Source organism: Ammospiza nelsoni, chromosome 7, assembly GCF_027579445.1.
Source record: "Ammospiza nelsoni isolate bAmmNel1 chromosome 7, bAmmNel1.pri, whole genome shotgun sequence".
Taxonomy (NCBI): Eukaryota; Metazoa; Chordata; class Aves; order Passeriformes; family Passerellidae; genus Ammospiza; species Ammospiza nelsoni.
Window position 1 is genome coordinate 8,214,925 of NC_080639.1, and position 23,410 is coordinate 8,238,334.

The following is a 23,410-nucleotide window of genomic DNA, read 5'->3' on the forward strand; positions in this document are numbered from 1 at the left end:
TCTCTTCCCTCTCACAAACACCCCAAAAGCAAAAAAAAAAAGAAAAACCTTTAGCAAAAATACAAACGCACTAGGAATTTTTGATCTCAGCTCCTTACAAAGCACACATTCAAGAACTCCTCTGTGTGTATTCAGCTCTTCTAAAGGAGGGCTGAGGGCATAATGTGAATATCAGGGGTTGTATGGAGAATGAGATCTAGCTAAAAGCTAAAACATCTGAAGTCAGAATTGCTTATTACCTCAGAGGAAACTGATTGAGATGAGCAGTCCAGAAAAAGACAAATTTGTTTTTACCAGTGCAAATTTACTGCATTCCAGCAAGCTAGGTTAGAGAAAAGGGGAAGGAAACAGAGTGCTCTAAGAAGGGCTGTGTTATCACTAGGCCATCATTAACCTCTGGGGTTTTTTACACAGCCATGGAAATCATCCCTCTCCAGGCTGTTGCAGGGAGGACTGGCAATGGCCTCAATGGACTGACAATTGTCTCATGTCAGAAGTGCTGCTGAATATCTGCCATCATAAGGGGTGGGACTGGGAAAACAGAAGGCAGGTAGGACTCAGAGTTGGAAAACAGTGGGTGCTCCTCCAGGATTAAAGCACAGCGTTAGGCTACAGGACCAAGGGAAAGAAGAAACTTGTTTCCCTAAAAGACAAGCTCAGCTGAATTAATCTCAATCATGTGGAACACAGTTTGGCATATAAAAATCTGGGAAAAGCATGAATCTTGTCTCATTCATCCTGTGTAGCTGGGAGAGTTTTGTAGCATGACATGAAAAATAGCAAAAAACTGGGTATGTTTTCACCTCTCTATCTTCTTTCTGTCTCAAAAGCAGCAGCATGTACTGTGAGCTCCTGGGGCAAGGGCAGGAGCACCAGAGCAGAGCTGTGACACCAACAGGGGCTGTGGGGCAGTGCAGTCATCTTTAACTTCAGACAAGATGAGTTATCTGCACCTCAGCCACGTGGCTTTGTGTGTGTGAGAGCCACAGCTGATAAGCACACAGAGCAGGAGAAAGCAGCATGTGCAGTGTTAGATATGGCAGCCTGTAATCCTGGTGACCCTCTGTTCTCATGAATGCCTGAATTTGGCCATGAGATAGACTCTGCATGTCTCTGTAAGTGGCAGCTGCATGCTCCAAGGGCTTAGGAGGACACAGAAAGGACTTGACAACCAACCAATCTCCAACAGAGATCGGAGATTGGTATGGAATCTCTGACAAGCAGAGATCTCAGACAAATCTTTCTTAAATATGCTCTTCTGGAGGACATTATACAGATACAGGCAGTATCCAGATTCTAAAGCTCCCCTGAAACAAGAATGGAACAATCCCTGTTCCATCCAGATCCTACATTTTTAAAAAGTGAGGTGAATAAATAGTTAAAAACAGTCTGGGCAGGTCAATTCCCTTTTTAGATGATGTCTAACTCCATGAGCTCTGACAAGAGCAGACCTTCACCAGTTTTGAGTGGAAAGGATGACAAGAACTCATTCAGATTTAATCTTAAACCAAGATGGGGAGAGAACTGTAAAATAAGCTTTTCACAATCAGTCTGTGTATATCACTTCAAAGCAAGAGTTGAGCCAAAAGAACCTGACCTGCATCAGTTGTTTCATGATCTATCTGCTCTCTCCAGCAGACTGTGCACGATTCTGGGGGAAACTGGACCCTTGTTATTCAAAGAGCATTACACTAATGTTTGAACTCTAAGGAAACATCAGGACAGGGTTTGCTTATGAAGTGACAGGGAGTTCAAGAGTCCCTTACTTTTACTAATGATGTTCTGAAGGAACTCAGGAGGATTTCAGCCTTCTTGCAGCACCAGACACCAGGAGAAGCTACAGAACTGAGAGACCCGGAGAGTGAAAGGTAATAGAAAAGAAAGCAACCCCTGCCATCTGAATTTTTTTAAAAAAAATCCTCATAAATATATTTTTCTTCACAAACTAGGAATAAGACAGGGGTCAACAGGAAGTCAGCCAGTTGCCCAAAGAGATAAGGGATAGAGCTGCTTTCTTCCCTGACTCTTGTATCCTGTCTGTTCTGTGGAACTTTCCCTTCATCCTCTTTGTTATATGATTAATATAAAGCTGCATGTTTCTTGCAGTAACTAAGTAGATTAGTTTCTTGTGAACAGAACAGCTGCTTTAAAAAGGCCCTGTATCACTCCTGAAAACAGGAGTTAGGCACCTAAGTAACTTCCTAATCTCTGCTGAAAATTTCACCCTTAGCATACCACACGCTTCTCTTCCCCATCTGCAGACTGGAGATAAGAGCTTCTGAATGTGCCTGCTGCTGTCATCTAGGGAATAAGAGAGGTAAAGGGGAAAAAAACCACCCTGAGCAGCAGTGAGCGCTCAAGCTGCTATAATGGCAGGGCTGCACTGATAGCATCCTCCTTGTACACTGTGGAGAAATGTTACTGCTCATCTTATCAACTCAAGTACACTGATTCTCAGCAGTGCACAGTTTGACCTCCCGTGGCTTGTTTGAACCCTATGAAAACCTATATATCAAATCATACAAATTAACTGGAGCACATTCCTGCTCCTATCAGGCTTCCTGTATGCCAATGAAAATGAGAATTTACTTAAATGGAAAACCAGGCAAGCCTGTATTCTACAGGACCCATTCTAAGACAGTCTAAGAAAGAGTTGAGGTCCAAGTTCAGTTCCCTGCTAAGCAGAGCTGATGCTGAGTGCTGTGTTCACCTTTCAACCTGCCTCTATCTGTGCAAAGGAAGACAAAAGCAGCAGGCTAAAGTGTTATGCTGAACCTGAAAGTAAGAGTTTCTTTCATGTGCTGAATGAAACCCTGAGTCCTCTCTAATTTGGACTTTAAACTACTGTAAACTTTAAACTACTGTAAAGGTCTAATAACACTTAGCACTTATGAGCATTTTATAATCAGTTGTGATGATCTCAAACTATGCTAAAAGACTTATTTTGTCTGCTGCTAGTGAAAACTGAACCTCAGAGGCCTGGAGGTCTCAATAACTGAATTGTGAGGTGAGCCTTGTGCTCTTGTGTTGATGCACAAACAAAACATTTCATTGTGAAATCTGAAAATACACTTGGCTTTATAAATTTCAAATTGTATTCCTTAATCCTTTTTTGTTAAAATCAAAATAATTTTAAGTGCCACCTCCTTTTAAATTAAATTTAATGGGCTTTGTGCAGCAAGAAAAATAAGAGTGCCATGGTGTTTCATGTCTAACACTGGACCCACTGAATGAGAACCCCCACTGGATTGAGAGAATTTGTCACCTGTTCCTTGCTCTCAATTTCACACCACTTCAGGTAAAAGTTGTGTCCCTAGGTCCTCTAGTTGTAAAAAAGACTTTCTGCATCTGTGCCAATAATGAAACCCCTGTTTTTAAGGGGAGAAAGCATAATTTTTGGATATTTATCTGAAATATAATTGACCAGCAGATGGATGACTCCACCACCCATGGCATCCCCTCAGATTTTGCTCCTTTATCTTGCTTTGGAGAAGGCAACTCTGTTGTCTACCCAGCACTTTCTTTATGAAAGTGCTGTGGAACTTTGCCTTCATTCATGTGCTTGCTGTCTACACAGCACTTTCTTTTTACGACTCCCATGAGGATGATGCCTTAGGTTTTATCTTTTGTACTTTTCAGATTCTTTACTGCTTTAGTGAGTAGGTCAGCCTTCTCAAGGCAGCTAGGACACCAGTTGTAGGAGCATCAAGCTGAGGATACTTCTTAAAGTGCTTGCATCCTGGTCAGCCACACCACTGGTGACAACACCAAGTGCTGTGGTGAGGACACGAAGCTCAAGCCCTGCAGGGAAGCAGAGCTGCCCCATCCTAATCAATTCAACCCAGGGGCAGCCAGGCTCTCAGCACCTGGAGGGCACTCCAGCCTGAAAAACAGCAGAGGCAAAGGGATAATGCTGGGCTGATGAGCAGTTCTTAGGGAGCAGAGCAAGCAGTAATGCAGGGAGCCACTCAACGTGAAGTGGCAGGAGCAGAGCAGCGGCTGCACTAATAGGAGTTTGTTTGTACCCTATTTCTAAACAGACACAGAGACAACAGCTTAGATCTGATCTTTTAAGCTCAAACTTTCAAGCTGAGCAAAGCACAAGTATCCAGAGTTAGAGCTGAGGAGCTCTGGAATTTTAGAATTTAGCTGTATGAACACCAGTGATGGAAACCACACACCCATGGCTCATCTGGGTGAGTGTACACTTGCTACCTTCATTTGCCCATGGCTAATTAATTCTACTCCCTGAAATTCAGCACTGAATTAGGATTTATGCCCCAGTACCATTCCCTGGAGACAGTCAGGCCAAATCCACACATGCTGGGTTTGGCTGAGACAAAGCTCCTTTTGTTCACAGTGGTATGGGGCTGCGGCTTGATGGGAATGATGAACAAAATCAAACCTATCCCTGATCAAACCAGCCCACTGTATATTAGTTAAATGACATAAACATGGGTACAGGACACATATAGAGATATGGAATAACACCTACCCGGGAATGAGACGAAGCACCATTGTTCAGACAGGGTATTCCCATCTTCTACTTCAGGAGAATACAAATGGTTATTTAATCAGTGCAAGGCCACATTCCATCTGTGAAGCCTCCCCGTATCCTTGTGACAGTGAAGTTTGCACAGCTGGCAAATTAGAAAAAAAAAAAGCCATTACAAGAGGCATTCTGAAAGTTTGGGGAACTCTGAACAGTATTAAAGACTAAATATTAATTATAACAAGTATCATTCAAACAACTTATAGGACTCTGAGGTGCTAATGAATTCTGTTAAGAGCAATAATCAGGTTACAAATTAAACTACTGGATTATATATTAGGCAAGCTTGAATTTGTTGCAGCTTTCTGTGTAATGAGGTTATTTCTGCCTCTTGATAAAATAAATCTAATTTTACATGTTTATTGTGACATCTGATTAAACTGCTTTATAGGAAGAACATTAGAGACATATTTTGGAACTCCTCAATGTCCAAGCTAATTTTAAAAAGAACATGAAGTGCTCCTTTTGAACATTATTATTTTTAAACCATTTATTAGCAAAAAATACATTTAAAAATTTAAAAGGGGAAAAAGAAAAGTGGTAGTTTATGCTTCATCTACAGTAAATTTGTACATATTCATATTCATGCTAAGCCTTAAAGCCTGGCTTCTTTTTTTTTTTTTTTAAATATATAGATTCCAATGTCCTTAAATCTTTAATATTAGCAAGTGACAAAAAAATCACAGATTTTCCTTTTGCTTGTGTGTCTGGCAGTGCTACTCAGAGTGGCTGTTAAACTATTTTGGGACACTTTGATTTAAACTGAAATGAAAACTGTAAGAGAAAATAAGAACTGTGAACAGTGGGATAAGATGGTTTAGAAGAAGGAAGGGGAAAGAAAAAAACTTTCTATGTAGACACCAGGTAGGGACCATCCATGTGCTGCTGTTGAACAAAACTAATGAAGGCTGAAAAGCATAAAGATGTAGAGTTTTAAGCCAGTAGCAAACACACAGAATGTGACATGGTAAACTTGCATTACCTGAAGTAAAAACAAAGCAAAAATGGGAAAAAAACACCAAACAACAAAACAACATACCATCCCCCCAAAAAAACAAACCCAAACACTTCCTTCCCACCAAAACCTCAAGTTCTATCCTCCAATTAAAAATTGTAAAAATCTAATCTCAGTGTACAGTCAACACAGAAATGATTTTCCATTCTAACTGGTTTTCTCTATTTTCATTGATCAGGTATCATTGATTCCATCAGGTTTCCATTGATTCTAGGCATCAAATGAAATATATACATTCTTTTCCAGCTCCAAGATAAAAAAACTCTATTTGCCTTGTATCAAATCACTTAAAGAAAATTTTCCCTCACTATCCACTTATGATTCTTCACAATTTTGGTCACAGTTGACAAAACCTACATATCTGCATGAGGAACTATAAAAAATTCCTTGTTAAGTAAACACAATGAAATGGTCAATCTGTTTGATTGACTCACAATAAGTGATATGTTTTTGCATTCTAGGCATTGATTAGTCACTTGAAGTGTTGGGAGTTTTTTCACTGTTCATCTCTTAGGAAAAAAGAAAAAGTACTGCATTTGCAATTTTCCAATTTTCCACAAAGAATCTTGCTCTTTGCATAAAGCAGTTTCCAGCAATTGTCATGTCTGGAGCAGCAGCTTTCCATTTTTACCTTTCATTAACTGAAGCTTTAGAGAAAGTAAAGCATTATTATTTTTTTTTTCAGTTTAAAATTTATGGATATGAAATGCTGCGTTTACTGCTCAGAAAATGAACACATTAAAATACAGATAGTGGCATGTGCACAAAACCACATAATTCTACACAAGCCCTGATATTCTTTTGTCAAATGAGCATCAGAACCTACCTAAAAGCAAAAAGACTAAATGAAATATGACCAAAAGATTAAATTGTGAAAAATTATATGTATTCTACTATAAATAAATTCTACTATAAATTACATATGCAACTTTAAGTTATTTGAGAATCCAAACCAGAAATAAAATCCTGAATATGTTTTCTAGTGGCAGAACATCTGTACTGACATGCAGATCTCAAGCCTTGAGTTGATTTCCTTTGTTCCCACTGGCTGTAACAGCAGGCAAATTTTCTTGGAACGTCACCTCATATATAAAATCAAATGCTACTCAAAACAAAGTTTGCTGTGGCAAGACTTAATACTAAAACATTAATGATAACTGTAACCATGCAAATACCAAAAGATTGGGTGCAGTTTTTGATTACTGATTTCCCCATGTACTTATAAAATATATTTAAACAAGTGTTAGGCCATCTCAGAAAAATATGCTGTGGATCAGAAGGCTCCCCCAGCTGCTGCTGCTGTCAGTGCCCTGTGGAGCAGCCAGGCACAGCAGCTCCCTTTCCCTGGAGGAGAGGGAGGAGGTGTGGGAAGCACGGCCAAACCTGCCATGTTCAGAGCTGCAATGCATCGAGATGTGCTTGGAGCTAATTCTTCCATAGCTCTGGGTCATTTCCCTCTCATTTCCACCTCCTTTAAAGCGCAGTTGAGTAGCTCTGCTGCACACCATGACCATATGGAAGGATCACTCTACCCCCCACTTCTCCCAGCCTTCCTGATAGAGTGAGGAAATTGCTTGACATTTGTATTTCAGCTCAGATTCATTAAAACAGAGAGGTTGATCCTTCCTCACTGACATTTGTCCTGGCAAACTCTCTGCACCAAAGATAAACCACACATCAGTACACTTTAATTCCCTTCCCCTTCCTGAGGAGGAACCACCCACAAACTTCCCAAGGTGGATTCTTTATCCTGGAAGTCTATTATGAGCATTTTTTTCACACTTACAAAGCATTTTACAAGGTGAAAAACAATCACCTGTAAAGTAGGTGAAGCCTCAGGAAAACCAACCTCCATAACTTCTGAATATACCCCTCCAAATGAACTTTGGACTTTTCCAAACATCTCTTCACAGAATCCGTAACCTGCCCTGGCAATACAATGGCAGGAGGAAATTTACCTAAAACATTCTCTTAAAGAGCAGAGAAAAAAAAAATGGGTTTCAAGTGACAGTCAAGAGAGCTGCAGAGCTCCCTGTTCTTTGTCATTTCTACAGCCAGATCCTTGAGGGTTTTTCTTTTTTTTCCTGTACAATTTGATTTATTCATTCTATTTCTGTGTGACATGTTTCTACAAGCCTCATTACACGGCTACGGAGAAAATACTGCAGATGAATTTTTGTTATCTGAAAAATGAGAATGCTTCCCATGCTAAATGGTTCAAGGTTTGTTAGGTAGGGAAGTCATTATGTAAAAAGAACTCTCTTGCAAGAAACTCCAGCTTTTTGACACCAGGCTCTTGAACTTCTACAGCTAATGAAGGATTCTACATAATGATACTGGACCTGCACATCCTTTTGGTAAAATATAAGTAAGCAAGGAAAGGATATGTAAGGAAATTTTCCTTGAAACAGAAATGCATAAAAGTCATTGAATTATTTGACCGTTGAGTTTCTTATATCTTTTTCTTCCTCAAAGGATTGCCTTAAAATTAAATCTTTAATGCTGACTGAAGTAAGGATGATTATAGTTTTATAATCCAGAGTGCCCTTGTACATCTGTTTTGAAGTGTTTCTGAAGGCCAGACCCCCGGTGAAGTTTACACTATGGGATTTAGATGTCCACATGTTATTTCAGAGGTGCATTCTCAGATCCTTGCAGCCAGCCTTTGTGTCTGAGGAAATGAATAAAATTAATTTCTAACTTCTTTTCTGACAGAATTTTGACAAATTCTGAAAGCACTTAGTCAAATTGAACTTAGCGAAGCTTAGCAAGCTGAGCATAGAAAGCACCACACGTATCTATTTAAATATAAATATATATATTATACTATCAATATAACATATATATGCTATAAATGCGATATAGATATAAAATACATATATTTCTATATATATAATATATATATATTTAAATATTCTCAGCATCTGGGACTCTAACACAGGCATGGAGATCTGCTTCTATCCCTGCTGTGCCAGTGCATGTGCACACACACATGAATACCTGCCTCAAGCCTGGTAACTATTGGCCATTTTAAGCCAGTTCCTTCTTAATTAGGCTCTATATGTAACAGAAACAGATTAAAATTTTTTTTCCAGGAGCAAAGCTAGAAAAACCTCTCAAACTTGCAAATCTGCCTCACTGCCAACCCTTGAGCTGGAGTCTTCAGTACTGAGGGAGAAGGAGGACTGAGTCCTGCTCTTTTTTTTTTCCATCTTACACCTGCTAATTTGGAGAAGTCCTGGATATTTTGGGGTCTACTTAGCTTCATTGTATTTCTTCCTGTATTAACAGAGATAAGTGTTTTACTTAAATAAATGTGCATGTGAAAGAAGTTTATCTGAGGACTCCATACATTATTCTGTTACATATGCACATACCACTTTCATTAGGACTTACATTCATACTGCAACAAGCTATTGCTGGTTTTATTCTGCCTTTGCTTAGTGAGTAGAAGTTCAATTAAAATCTTCTTTTTCCCCATTCTGCAGATGTGACCTTGGTGGTGTTTAACGACTGAGATCTTGCAGGTTAAGTAAAGCCTTTCATTTCAAAGCACCATGTGAAATCTCCTTACCTACAAGGAGAAAATGTTCTATGCTCATGTATGATATAAATAACTTCACATCCACGCTTTGTGAGGCATTAGCAGAGCTGGAGTTAGTAAAAATCCTGTATTCAATGCTCCCCTCAGCCTTTCTGAGTCACAGAGAATGAAAGAGAGATACACCCAGAGAGCCAAAGCAGTACATCAGGAATCTGTGCTAGAAATCTGTCACCAGGACTGCAGGCTTTGCTGCAAACAGCACAGCAGTCAGCAGCTTGGGCAGCCAAAAGAGCAAGCAAGGTCACTCAAGGAGTTAACACCACAGACCAAAAAGCTGCTAGAAAAAGACAGGAATTGTAGCAAGAACATTTAAATAACAGCGAGGTCACAGTGTACACTGCTGCAAAGCCCCAGGACTGCCACTCCATCAGGGCTTAGTTTAGTCACTAGCCAAGGAGTTCAAGAGATTGGAGGACTTGCTTCTTTGCAGATGGAACAAAAGCTGTTTATTCATCTGAATACTAAAAAGTTGAGTTTTATTTTTCATTGCTACATGGTGGCCAGCAGGCCATGATCTTAGCCACCCCAGTAAAAAAAAAAAACAAAACAAAAAACCCTTTTTTTCCCATGTCATCTTTATCTTGTTCATAAAAGCAGTGTCTGCTTTGAGAGTGACTTGTATTTGTGAGATGCAGTGACAAGGTTCTTTTTTTGCAGAGGTTTCACTGGGTGTTTTGCTTCCTTTTCATCCCTTGGTGGTACCAAGAGAACTGGGAGCTCTCCCACTCACAAGAGATAAATGCAAGCAATGCAACAGATGTGCTTCCTGAAGAACTGTGTGTTTCCCTGTTTTGCTTGGGGAATTTGATCTCAAAAATCACATGGGATTCCATCAGCAAGGACCTGCTCCTCACTGATGCTGTACAGAGAACAGCAGCTCATCAGTGCCTTATCCATCTTGGATGCCTTATGAGATGTTTGAGACTGGAGCTGGAATTAACTTGTTAAAAATGTGGGTTTATTGGATAAAAGAGCTGATTTGAAAGCTCTGTATGATTGATTCTGTCGAGGCAGTAATTGCGTTCATTACTCTCTTTTCATGTAGGATCTTAAATTCTCTTCCTTACTTGGAAATTACTTTTCCTGGAATTCATTCAGACACCAGGTCCTCACCTTCCTATGAGGACAGAGTGACTGAACAGAGCAGTGGTCATGAGACCACATTAAATAAAGAAGATACTTCTAAGCTCTCAGTTGGTAAATGAGAGCTGTGTGATTTGGGATGAGCACTATTCTTTTTTTCCTTAACAGGTGGTAATGCCAAAAATCTTTTAATTTTTTTTTACTTTAATGTTCAAATAACACCACAGACATCAGTGGAGAGAGAAGATCAGAAAAATGGACAAAAGCTACAACAAAAACTAATTTTAATACTGAGGCTCATGACCATCACACTTTCAATCAGTCTTTTCATGACCACTAATAATCAAGTACTAATTGTCTAGATTTTTGTTAATGAAACAGGTGTGCAATGGCATAATCATATATTATCTGATATATTTGCTTGCTTTTCTTTCTCAGTCATTGACAGACACACTGAGCTGACAGCTGCTGATAAACCTGTCTGTCATTTTGAATTAATCAAATTTTCACACAGATAACTGAAGGCTTCCACACCACAAGGCTGATCAAAAGAATTTTTCAAAACACAAAACTAGATTATTTTAATTTTTCTAATTTCAGCAAATAATTACAATCATGCATTTTTTAAATTTTGATATTGTATTCTTATGTCATATTTTCTCTATTTACTGAGCATGCATATTTCCTAAAATTAATTTATCCAGTTTAATATACTGATAATATATTACCTGCGTATATTTCAATTAATTTACATAGTTTTACTTTACTGTTTACTGACATTAGTCCAGTCTGAAAGAGGTACATTTCAGAAAAACTTGGTTGAAAATATAACAGCACTGTTTTAGTCTAGAGAAACACACACACAAAAAGAACAAACAAAAAACCCCAAAAACAACAAACAAAAAAAGATCCAGGAAGAGACTGGGGTTTTTCCCCCCCCATTTTTTTGCATTTTCCACCTAAACTCAGAACTTGAAAAAAAAAATTTTAAAAAAATCTTCTATTTCTCATGTCACCCGTAAGAGATCATTTTTGCTTTGCAGTTTATGTCCACTTAAAAGTGCTTTCTATCTGACAACTATTTCAGACAAGTTTAGTTTCTGATTTACGATTAGGCAATTTGAAATACTTAATTCGAATGCTCACAAAACTCTGTCTGCAAAGAAGAAAGAATCACTGGAACTGCAGGACCAGAGATGAAAATTTTCTACAGCTTAGATACATTTTCAGATACTGGCCTACGAAGTGGTACTGGCAGAAGAAATGTTCCACCAGTTCTGAGATGCAATTTCTTTGCTACAGACCTAGAAGGTGAAGATGTTTTTATGAGCTGCAGCAGCTGAGCTGATATGGGGGATCCTTCCTGAGCGGCACTATTAGAACAGGACACAACTGGAAGACTGTTGTGCCTTATTTATTATCTCAGAGTATCTCACTATATAGCTCACCACTTGAGAAGTAGCTCAGAAACATTTCTGCCTCTAAAAAAGTGATCTTCCTTACTCCTTCCTTACACTTCTCATTCCTTTGAGCTAATGACTGAAAGGCCAAATAATCCACTGCAGACAAGTAATTTGGGCCTTTAGCATTTAGTGCTATTATTTTTATGAAATCCTACAAGAGATTTTATTGCACCCATTCCATTAGATCCTGGATGAATTTTGAAGCCTAATTTTGATACAGAAACAGAACAGAATGCATGCCAACAGGCAGAAATAACATTTAATTTCATGTAAAAGCTCTGTTCAGATATTACTTCCCTGTACAAGCAGATGTGATCTAGAAGATGCTGGTGTGGTCACACATTTCACTGCTTGCTGCCAAGTATGATTAAACCTAATAACAAAGTTGCAGTAGGATTAGATGCTTGTCTAGGGCTCCTGGGAATATTCCCCAGTGACCAAGAGAGCCATGATCTCACCTGTCTGTGTGTGACAGGTAGGACAGTGCCACCAGGATCTGTGTACAGCTACACAAAATCAGGGTCTGCTGCTTCAAGGAGCCAAAACATACAATCTGAAAGAAATACCAACAAAAGTGCTCCATAAAATGATCTTAAATGATCTTTGTGTGGGTTTTTTTGCCATCCAATTGGTGTGCAGGGAGCATGAGATGCCCATTTAATGCTGATTGTCATCACCTGTCTTTATGTCAATTTTAAAATGATGACTTGAGCACAGTGAGAGTTGCCCTCAGGAGAAAGGAGGCTGTGGGAGCACAGGAAGGTCAGAACCAGTGATAAAAAATTACAGGGTTCTATGACAAAGCTGCTTGGTCTCAGAAGAAAGTGATGTTACTCCAGAGTGTGTCAGAAAATGAGCAGAGAATATAACAACAACAGTATGGAGTTAACTGGTGTTGAATCCAGGGAAATTCATGATGGAGAGCTGAGCTCTTCTCTTGACAAAAGCTTTTGTACAGGTTTTGCTCCACACTATAAGAAAGGGCAAAGATATAGGTAATGTCCTTGATTCAGCACAATAACTTGGCTATTTTCTCATTTCATTTTAGCAACAGATTCTCTCTTTCCCCACCAGAGCCATTCTCTCCCTCCAGCAGAGATAAAAACGTGTAGCAAGCAAGTGTATACAAAACAGCAGTACACCAGTGAGAGTCTGAAGTGGAACAAATAAAAAAGATGCTTTCAGAGCTTAGCTGATTTAAGAGACACATAGTATGAAGAGCAGGCTTCAAAAGACAGGGGTTTGCTTTAGAAAAACATCTCACATCTCTGGGTTAGAGAGCCAGGTCTGGAGAATTTCAATCTCTAAAAGATCCAAAGACCATAACTTGTCACAAGAAAGTTGGGATTTGTTGTTTTGTTGAGGTTTTTTGTTGTTTTTTTTTTTTTCCTTCTTTACACAGCATCAATCATAATTCAAATGGAACTATTCAATATTTTCCACTGTCAGCTTGCCAGGTTGGCTTAGAGATTTACCTTAGTTTTCAAATTAACTATTTCTGTAGCAGAGGTGAATGAATAAGAATGCAATAACGCCTTTATGTAGCTTATAAGTTGAAAAAAAACCATTGCAGCCTTGCTTTGACTCTTTTAATTTTTTGCACCTGTATGCAAAGAAACAGTGAGGAGGTGTTAAACTATTGAAAAAATTCTTAGCTGAAACAGTTAGGAATCTGATTCCGTCATTTTTTGCTTGTTCACTTGTACATATTTCACAGAATGATTTAATAGGAATAAAGTTTAGGTAATAACTAAATTTTGATTGTTCACCTGGAAGGCACCAGTTAACCTTCTGTAACAGCACATTGATGTCCTGATCCAGGAGACCACTAACTGAGAAAGCTTTCTGGCTACCATATTTTTCCATACATAACTTGCTCAAACCTGTGGTTCAGCAGTAGTGATTGTGCTGACAAACAGGGAAATAATCTCACCTGGGCTCACTCTCCTGTCTCCAGCAGGATTCCCACAGCTCAGACTCCCTCCTCCTCTGCCAACACAGATTTTAAGCAAGAACCTGAGGTTATGGCTTGTGTGGAGATATAGTTTCAAATTTCTGGTGTAAAAGGTTCAAGTTGTTTACAAGATCCTGCTGCAAATAAAATAACAACCCTGAATAGCAGCACATACATTAGAGGCATTATTTTCTCTTGTTTTGTTTTTTTTTTTTTTTTAATGTCCTGCTTTAGACAAGACCACCTCCAATTGTAAGCTCATACAATAATGTTTTATACTCTCTCACTTGACCAGCACAAATTGAATAAACCAAATTTCTGTTCCACTTTCAGTCAATCTACAATTATTCCAGTATAAGCAAAACCTACCACAAGAATATTTTTGAGCATATGCACACTTAAATCAAACTAGAATGTTGTCAGAATACTTTATTCTGTATTTTATTCCTTCTAAGCCATATTCAGAAACAAGAATTGTCTTTCAAACAAATGGCAGAATCTGTATTGTGCATAGGTAAGATGATCTGGGGACCTGTGTCTGTGGACATTTTTCAATAATTTGAAGTTAGAAATGTGCTTTACCTATCATATATTTTCTTTTCATGCTGTGCATGTTTTAAAAGTCCTGTAAAAGAAGATTACACAAAACGAAAAGAACTTTTCAGAAGAAGCCAACATTAAACTGTCCTCAGATTTTTTTAAAAATGAGTTTAACTATCTTCTTCAGTAAAACATACCATAAATAACCCAATAACATCAATTAGCCATGTAAGTAATGAAATTTGGCCCCTAAGGAGTACCATTCCTACAGCTTTAGAGAGTTGAGCAACAGACACTAAGGCCAAAATGAAACACAATAATGAAGTATAACATGCATGAACAAAATTTGTTGTTTCAAAACTCATTTTAGTGGCTGAAGGGAAAATAAGTCCCAGATTTCTGCAAGCCTTTGGCACTTCTGAGAACAACTCCAGAATTCTTTTCAGCCATTTCTGCAGCATTATCAGAGACATCTGGGCCAACTAAAGGCTACTCCTCATGCTTGCACCCACTTGTAATGGCAGCACAACTGCAGGCAGATGCAGAAATCAAACCCTGCCCCTGGATTTTAAGACAAGATCACTGTGTAATTCTCATTGCACCAACACTTTCTCCATTCTGTGTGGAAAATATGTCAAACTGGGCCCTGAGGGGTCAAAAAGTTTAGCCCCAGTCCTCTGAGGAATCTGAATATGTGAATGACTTCCTCACGGTTCTGTCTTTGCCTTTAGGGGATGCTTCACCACACATGTGTTTATAGTTGCCTAGTTTTACCAACCTGCTTATTCTAGTGGAACATCAGGGAAAACAGCAGTTTAATTTAACATCTCTGTTTATCACAGACTTAGCTGTGTTACAAGACCTTTCCAATTTCAAACTGAGTGAAACAAATAAAACATAGGTGCCAGGTTCATTAGCATTTAATGAATAACAAATTAACTTGCCTCTGCTAGTAATCTGAACTTGTCTTACTCCTGAGTTTTTCAATTATGTTATCTTCTTTCATGCAAATTAAAGGACTATACAAGCACAATTAGATGTGGCAGCTACAAACAACTGGAAAAGAGCTCAACAAAATAAATTACAAAACTCTTCTTTATTCCAGCCGAGCGTGTATCAATTCAGATAACTGGCAGCCCTCCTCAGCTTTTATCTATTGCAACCCAGACAGGAAATAGGCATTAGCTTTGTCTTTCTGTGGGAAAATAAGCTAGGACTTGTTCCTCCCCTCTTGCATTCTCTCTCCTTTCCCACTGCTTATGAATTCAGTTCCTTGCTGCTGAACTGATGCACAGCCTTGTTCCCCTGTCTGACCCAGATCTGCTCACTAGCATCCATAAATATACATTGTTTGCTGATCTTAATGAATTCTCTTTTTATGACATTATTTGTCTAAAGATATTCAACAACTTTTCTTGAATTTCAGTTATGTTTGCCTTTAGCATCTCAAGTTCCTGCTCTTTTCCCCTCAGACACCAGCTACAGGGCAGCAGAAAGCTACACCACAGGGAAGTTTTAAATTTAGATTTTTTTCCATCCCCAAAATAATTTAACTGCATTTTTCTCTAAAACCTTGTCCTATTTGTTCAGAGGCATGCTGTTGCATCATTTTGGCTGTCATTTTTGAATGATGTTTTAATTATAAATGTCATGCTCAAAAATGTTTCCTTGCTCTTAAGAAGCCAGTGAGTACTTTTTGCATTTAACTCCCTCTGATCCAGAGAGAAAACAAAATCACTTCAAGTAACAATAAGCATTGCTTCAAAATGACAGGTTTAAGACATTTCAATAATAAAATGCTCATTCAGATTTAATAGCAAAGTTTTTAAAAAAATTAAAATAATTTAGTCAAAATCCACTGCTGATTTCCCTTTGCAGGTGAGGTAAAGCACTTGTGCCTCCTTTCTTAAATTGTGCTGCTCACAGATGATGTTAGGCACCTCTGAAAAAGTAGAGTATCCAATAAGCTGAACCATTAATCACACTAAGGAACTGAACTGATGCTCATTGTGGTATTTGTATTTCTTTCTTAGGTAATGCTGCCTACAGAGCTCATGAAAATTTTGTGGGGTAAGGTTTACCTGACAATATTTAACAGCTGGCACCTACAGAGTTTATATACAATTTATATTCCACTGTAAACTGGAAGCTCTCAAAAATACACAGTGGAGCTGCTCCCCACCCAGAGTTTTACTCCCCAAAGCTCAGCTGTTGCACCCCATGACTGATGAAGGCACAACTGATAAAACACTCCCCTAAGCAGAAAATGGGAGGCCTTAAAATATGTTAATAAGAACAAAGTAGAATAATTCACAGATTACAGCTGTGGGTGAAACAATTAGAGAATAAAACAACAGCTGTCAAGTTTCTGGCATTAAAGGATCAAAAAGTTGTGCTTTGGCAGTTCCTTGTTGTGGTAACACAATGCACCTTTACTTTGGGGTTAAAAATTAGAATAATCTATCCAATGTGCAGACCCAATAAACTGCCCTCCATGTGCCACCTATTTCAGTGTACAGTAAACTTTGTCTTTAAAAGACTGCAAAACCACTTTTGACAGTGCAAAAATCACCCTTAAAAATCAGTTGGGTTTTTATTGTGTTTTTTCAAGGAGACTGGTGATTGTTTCTATGCTCTTGTGTAGTGAGATCTGCAGAGAAGCTGACCATATGTGCAGTAGGTCTTTGCAATTTTAGGAGATTAATTAGACTTCCACAGCCAAGTAACTTGAGAAGCAAAAGTCAAGATATTTGCTGTCTGGAGTTGAACTGTTTGATATTGAGGCAGGGCTGACCCTCTCCCCAGGCCTTAAAATAGGCCACAGATGAAATTAATGCCTCAGAAAACATTGCTGGTTCCTTCCTGCACCCTAGAAATCCAGCAAAATTCATACTTTTCTTTTTTTTAATATAAATTCCTGGAGTAAGTTCTAGGTAGGTCAGTGAGAGACACTGAGAGAACAAGGAAAGCAGGCTGATTCAAAATGGAATTAATCTTTAGAAAAAGGGGAAGCCTTTTCCTTTCCTTGTCAGCAGTAGTCACTGGTATAACCAGGGGTAAGCAGGCCATAAAGAAGCTGTGACTTCTTCGGGGAAGCATTTTTTCAGACAATCTTCTCAGCAGTTTATGTCTGCCTTGTACTTAAACACACATTTAGGGCACTGCTACATCCGTTATAATTTCTCAGCCAGTATGGAAAGTGATTTCACAGCAGGAAGAAAACTGTGGAATCTGCAACCCAGTGCAGAAGTACATTGAGCTGTTGGTTTGTGTTTTTGGTGGTTTTTTTTCCCCTGTAATATCTCATTTCCTTTCATGCTCTAAGGTTCAGCAAGAACAGATGTGAGATGTTGTGATCACTGCTTTTTCTGCAAGGAGAATAGTTTAATGGCTCTGTATCGCAGGCAACAGCTTCCCACACTTGTTTCTCTGATCTTATCAAGGTTGCAAACTATCTAAGGAAAAAAAAAAGTATTTTGATGTTTGCAGCCTTCTTCACAGTTTTTTGTTTTGTACTGATTAGGAAAAGCAGCAAGTTTTTATTGTGATTTTAAGTATAAATTGAAGCATTGATAGCATAAGGAACCATGGGTAGAGAAGTAAGGTTTGGTAATTTTAAATATTAATAAAGAATATTAATATTAATAAGATTGGAATACTAATAAAGAAGCTTGCAAAAAGTAGGAGGCGCCACACAGGATGTAAAAGATTGGAAGTACTTTTCAAATGAGGACAATAACAAACCCCTTCAAAATGAAGAGAAGAAATTACAACAAAGCCTGGAGAATGGGGGAGGAAGGGGTATCTTTTAACCTGTGAATGTAAGGAATCTCTGAACAGGGAACACAGAGGCATGACACAGAACCAAACAGCACTTTCCTGCCATTATTCACATCAGTTGTGCTCCTTATTGGCTTTGAGAGTGTGAGAACCTGCTCTAAGGACATTGACCCATGTGCTTGTTAGGAGTTACAGGTGTCCTAGTCCACCCTCAGACTGGATGACACTTTTGGTTCAGTGTATGAACACCTATGGCCCTGCCAATTTCTACAGACAAAGTACCCACCACTTTAAAAAGGTGCTAATATTGTTATGAGCACATAATATTACTATGTGTCATAACAATATTAGCTTGAACGTGGAGCCCTTCAGTTGTGTCTTGTTTCATCTGGAAAAGCACAAAATCTCAAATCTAGACTTGCATGTCAACTTAAAAATTGGTTTAAATGAACTTTGGGGACATGGATGCAAACAGAAGCTGTGCATGCACTGCAGGTAAATTTCAGTGTCCACTGAGGGCAGAAACAAATATTTCATTCCTCATAACTCCCTGCAGAAAACATCAGATCTGGGAGTGCAGTGTTACTGCTCAGTGCCTCATTTCAGAGCTGAATTGGGTCAATGGCCTTCTGTCATATTCAATGCACAGGAGCAGAATACCCTTGGATTTTTTGCCCTTTTCCTAGTGATGGTTTGTATCACATGTACCTGATAATAGCTCTGCTCATCCCCAAGCTGTTATCCTGTTATTAGCATACAGGAATAATCACATCTACGTGACTGTCTGCTTTATTTTTAAATGTATTTGTCATTCTCAATAATCAGAAGAAAATTATGAATTATGAAATGTTTCTAACAGCATATTTCAGTTTCAATTTAGTTGATCATGCTGATTTAGTTTTAATTCAGTGCAATTGAAGTTACATTTCAGATTTTCTCTCAGTGACTGAAGTCACAGCATTTTTGCTCTGATTTCCCATCCCTATTCTCCATCACGGCTCTACGCTTTCAGTACATTCTTTTTCTTTGTCACATTGATTTACAGCTTACTTTGGGAAAAGCTCACTCTTCAACATTGTGATTAAATTATGGGGTCGATTCAGATATATTCCTCACCTAGAAATTCTCTTGGCTTCAGTAGGAATTTGCATGTGCCAGGAATGCAAAATACACCATGTTCATAACCAACACAAAGAAAAAAATCACAGCCCTTTTACTAGGATTTTCATTCCATCCCAATAGAATAAACTGATGGAAATTATTTTTTACCATCTCATTTAAATTCTATTAAGTGCAATCTTGCATATTTGAACAGTTTCATTAACTATTTTAAGAATTATCGCACAAATATATTTGTTTCTTGGGAAGTGTAATCTTGGAACGATCTTTCCTGTTTTAGTGTTTTGCACAACTCTTTAGAATTATGATGCATTTCATTTGACTTTTCAATTCATGTCATCTCTTCGTTCTTTCTGTGTTCTTTTGAGAAATGTTTCTTCACTTCTGTACTTTTGAATAGATCAAATTTTGTTTATATGTATGTTCCTGGTGGAATGTATGTATTTGGCCTTTATCACTTAGCCTTGAATTTGATGGAATTTCCTTGAAGACAGATAACACACAGTTATTCAGCCAACAATCAGTAAGAGAATTAAAGGCAATAATAACTAAAGACTTGTATGAAAATAAATGGAATAATGGATCTCTCATAGGTACACTTTAGTTTTACTTTCTCTGACGTTTTTCTGGATAGAAATATCTCCTTCTCACCTGCAGTTTAGAGATTTTAGACCTGTGTGAGCAGATATGGATATTTGTGCATGCAAGGGGGAAAAGTGGGAGTATAGTGGTAAAATTCTTCTCAAATACAACTCAATTTCCTTCAATTATGTCAATCCCTCTGGAAGGGAATTTAGGCTTTCCAAATAATTTCCTCCACTGAGGGATTACATCAGTTTGTGGGATAACAGCACATACAGAAGAACTCTTTTATTTATTCTTCTAAAGATAGTTAAACAGGAAAGGACATAAAATAGATTGGCTTAAGAGCTCATTTTAAATAACAATTTTAGTACTATATTAACTATCAAAATACAAATAAAGTAATACTCTTAAAGGTCATGCATTTTCTGGATTTTCCAAATCTTTTTCTGCTTACCAAAAGCACTTTTGTTCCCACTGAAAGCACTTTATCCAAAGAGACACCAGCAGTTTCTCTCCATTCCTTATATTAAAAAAGACTTGAAAATTCAGTTGGCTATGAGAACCATTTTGATGAGCAGAATTCAGCTTTGAGGTAGAAATGCCACAAATATTTATACGACTCTCTGTTTTCTTATCTTTTATCTTTCTGTGAAGAATTTAATTCTATTTTCTATTTTTCTACACATTTCCACTGACAATACTCCGTAATTTATCAGCAAAATCCTCAGAAATAGACACAGAGATTCTAATCACATAGTCTTAAGAATTTTTCTTAAAAAAAAAAACATTTCAAAACAGAGTGGTATTTTTTTATGTAAAATAATGCAAAACTGTAAAGCCTAATAAATTCCTCTCCTTTCTTTCATCCATTGTAGTAGCTGGAGTAATTTACTCAGGGAATTAGGTGAAAAGTTCAGGTGGAGAAAGATCAGATTCAACTTCTTAGTGTGACTTACAAGTTTGTGGTTTGGTGAGAAAAGTGGCACCACGTGCCACAGTCCAACCCTCCAAGCTGCTCAGTGCTCATTTTGAAAATGTTTTTTCCTTTTCTTCCAATTGTCTCAAAATTTATTTCCTTATTCATTCCATGCTGATGAAAGGCTCTGCAAAGCAGCAGCAGTAAAATGAAACACTCACAGGGCTTTATATATAAACAGCTGGAAAATGAGCTAAATGGAGAATTGCATATGCACTCTGCAGAGACTGAAATTTTAAAGAGAAAACTGATGCAGTTCAGGGAAAACAGGAAAGTAGCCATGAATAATGGAATTAGGTGAGATACAGTCAAACCTCTCATTCAATTTTTATCTTTAAATCACTAAAATTATTTCTAGCAGTAATAGTGTAGGAAGTCATATGCTGTTTCAGCAATCCATTCGTATTTAATTAAACTTATAAAGTATAAGTCCCAGGTTATCATTTTTGCCTTTTTGATTCATGCTATGGTTCATTTATTTTAATGCCTTTGGGAGTTTTGCCAGTTAATAATGGAAGAGGCCATTTTATTATGAATAGCTCCTTGCTTTCCCATCCTATGTATGTATTTATTTAGTTCACAGTGAAGGGAATTTTCAGATTTCAGAGGGGTTACCAATAGGCAGAACCCCTGCCAGCTCTGGGTTGCAGAGTGAGGCTCGGAAATCATTGTCAAACACAGGGAGACAGTTCTCAGATGGGTGGATTTGGGTGTCTGTGTGCTGATCTTTGATTTGTTTGCTAAAATGTGCTTCTGCAACTGATGTGCCATAACCTATCAACATCTGCAGGGAAGTTCTCGCTGGCAAGGCACCATCCCTGCAGGATCTGCAGTCAGCAAGTGAAGCTCACTCATGCTCTCTGCTCATAAAATATCTTTCCCCCTTGGGGGTTTCTAAAACAATGCATTTCTAAACCAATACCCTTAATAGCAAGATGTAGCAAAAGTAATGTTTTCCTTGGGTTTTGTTTTTCCCCAGACAAACTAAATCAATGTTCATCAGAACAAGTATTGTGCTACCAAAAATAAAAACCCTCACAGACATTTTTTCAAGGACAGGACAGGAGAGGGAGAGGAGGAAACAAACAGCCTCTATTTTAATTGACTACATAATTACTCTGATAGTAGGAGATATGTTGGGAGAAATCCTATAAATATATTCAACACCTGGAAGACAATATAGGCCACCTGGTGTCCCAATATAAGAAGGAGGGACCACAGTGATAACTTTAGCAGCCAAATCAGAGCTTCCTGCTGTGCTTCCTGTTACTATAAAATAGGATTTATATGGCCTAGTAATCTGTCTGGTAGATACATTTTCTCAGCAATATCCATAAAACCACAGCTCTAGTTGTGTTCCAGAGAGGCTCTGATTGCACTTAGTGGCCATTTCTCATTTCCATCTTTGGACATCCATGTTTCAACTTCTGATTTTAACATGCCAGTAAAGAATATTGAAAAATTCGTCATAACACATCTCACTTGGCAATAAATGTGAAAAAACTGATACAATGTAGAAACCCTTAAACTCAGAAGATCTGACGATAAATTTCTACTCTGTGTTATTTAGGAGTTCTGATACCTGATGATTGTTTTCCTAAGGCTTACAGTTAAAACTGATATTCTGCCTTATTGGCATTTAAATAACAATAATTAAAAAACTGTTTAGACCATTCAAAACTATGCTTTCATTTCACCAAACATTCATGAACACTAAATATTAGAAAATAATCAAGCAGCAAAGTGCATATATGGAATGATCACTGGTGCCTACCTATATTTCACTTTCTCTTTAATGACATATCCATAAAACTATTCATTAATTTTTTTTCTTGCTTTCCATCAAGCACAATAGCTTTTGACTGGCTTTGTATCTCCAACAGACACACTTTTGATATGGAGAAAACATTTATGCCTCCACCACTGGCATTTGAACCATGGGCACCATCAGTCACGTCCTATGGTACCACCATGAGGAACAGCACAAGGCTTGGAGAAGCTGGCAAGGGAGAATTGCCTCCAGAAAATAAATATACAGACTTCTGTGCAGGGATTTTCTGACAGTAAGGGATCAGATAGTCTCCATGCCCTGTGATGGGCTTGTACACAATTATCTGCATATCCTCTGTGGAGCCTGGAATGGGAATGGCACCACCAGAGAGCTCTGATGGCTGAGGAGATCCAGGAGATCCTAAATCTTTGGATGTGCAAACAAATCCCATGTGTCACTTGGATTTTTGAAGATTTCTTAAGCTTTTTGATGTTTACATTCTTGTAACAAACCTTCCCACACACTTTCTGTAAATAACTTATTGTTTTGCATTCTTTTATAGAAGAGGAGAAATTTGATGGACCGTTGGCTTGTCCAGTATCATTGAAGATGTGGCACTTTCACCCTCCAATCCACTGTCACTTTTAAAAATCTATAAATGTTAGAATCAGAAAACAAACTTCCCTTTTTTCACCTTGAAAACAGCAGTGTGTGCGCTTGTGTTGTTTCATGTCCTATAGTGACACCCATGTGCAGCCAATACAAAGACCTGAAGCACCTTTTAATCCTTTTAGGATACCAGGCTCCTGACATTGTGCAGTCCCAGAATCCATAAATAAATGCCTTATGCACCATCCATGGGCACACAAAAACACCCCAGCGTGGCTTTGAGGGTTACAGACAAATTCAGGTGCGCTTCTCGCTCCAGCTCTGCGACTCACAGACTCTGATTCCTTTCAGAGGTGAAC

The 23,410-nt window shown here is 38.2% G+C and overlaps 1 long non-coding RNA gene across 1 annotated transcript in view; it reads right to left on the reverse strand.

Moving 5' to 3' along the window:
* Nucleotides 1–20,578: 20,578 nt before the first annotated feature.
* LOC132075746 (uncharacterized) overlaps nucleotides 20,579–23,410 on the reverse strand; it is a 173,000-nt gene continuing 170,168 nt past the window's right edge. The window contains exon 3 of the long non-coding RNA XR_009418813.1: nucleotides 20,579–20,798. This is a non-coding gene — a long non-coding RNA (uncharacterized LOC132075746). The remainder of the gene's footprint in view (nucleotides 20,799–23,410) is intronic.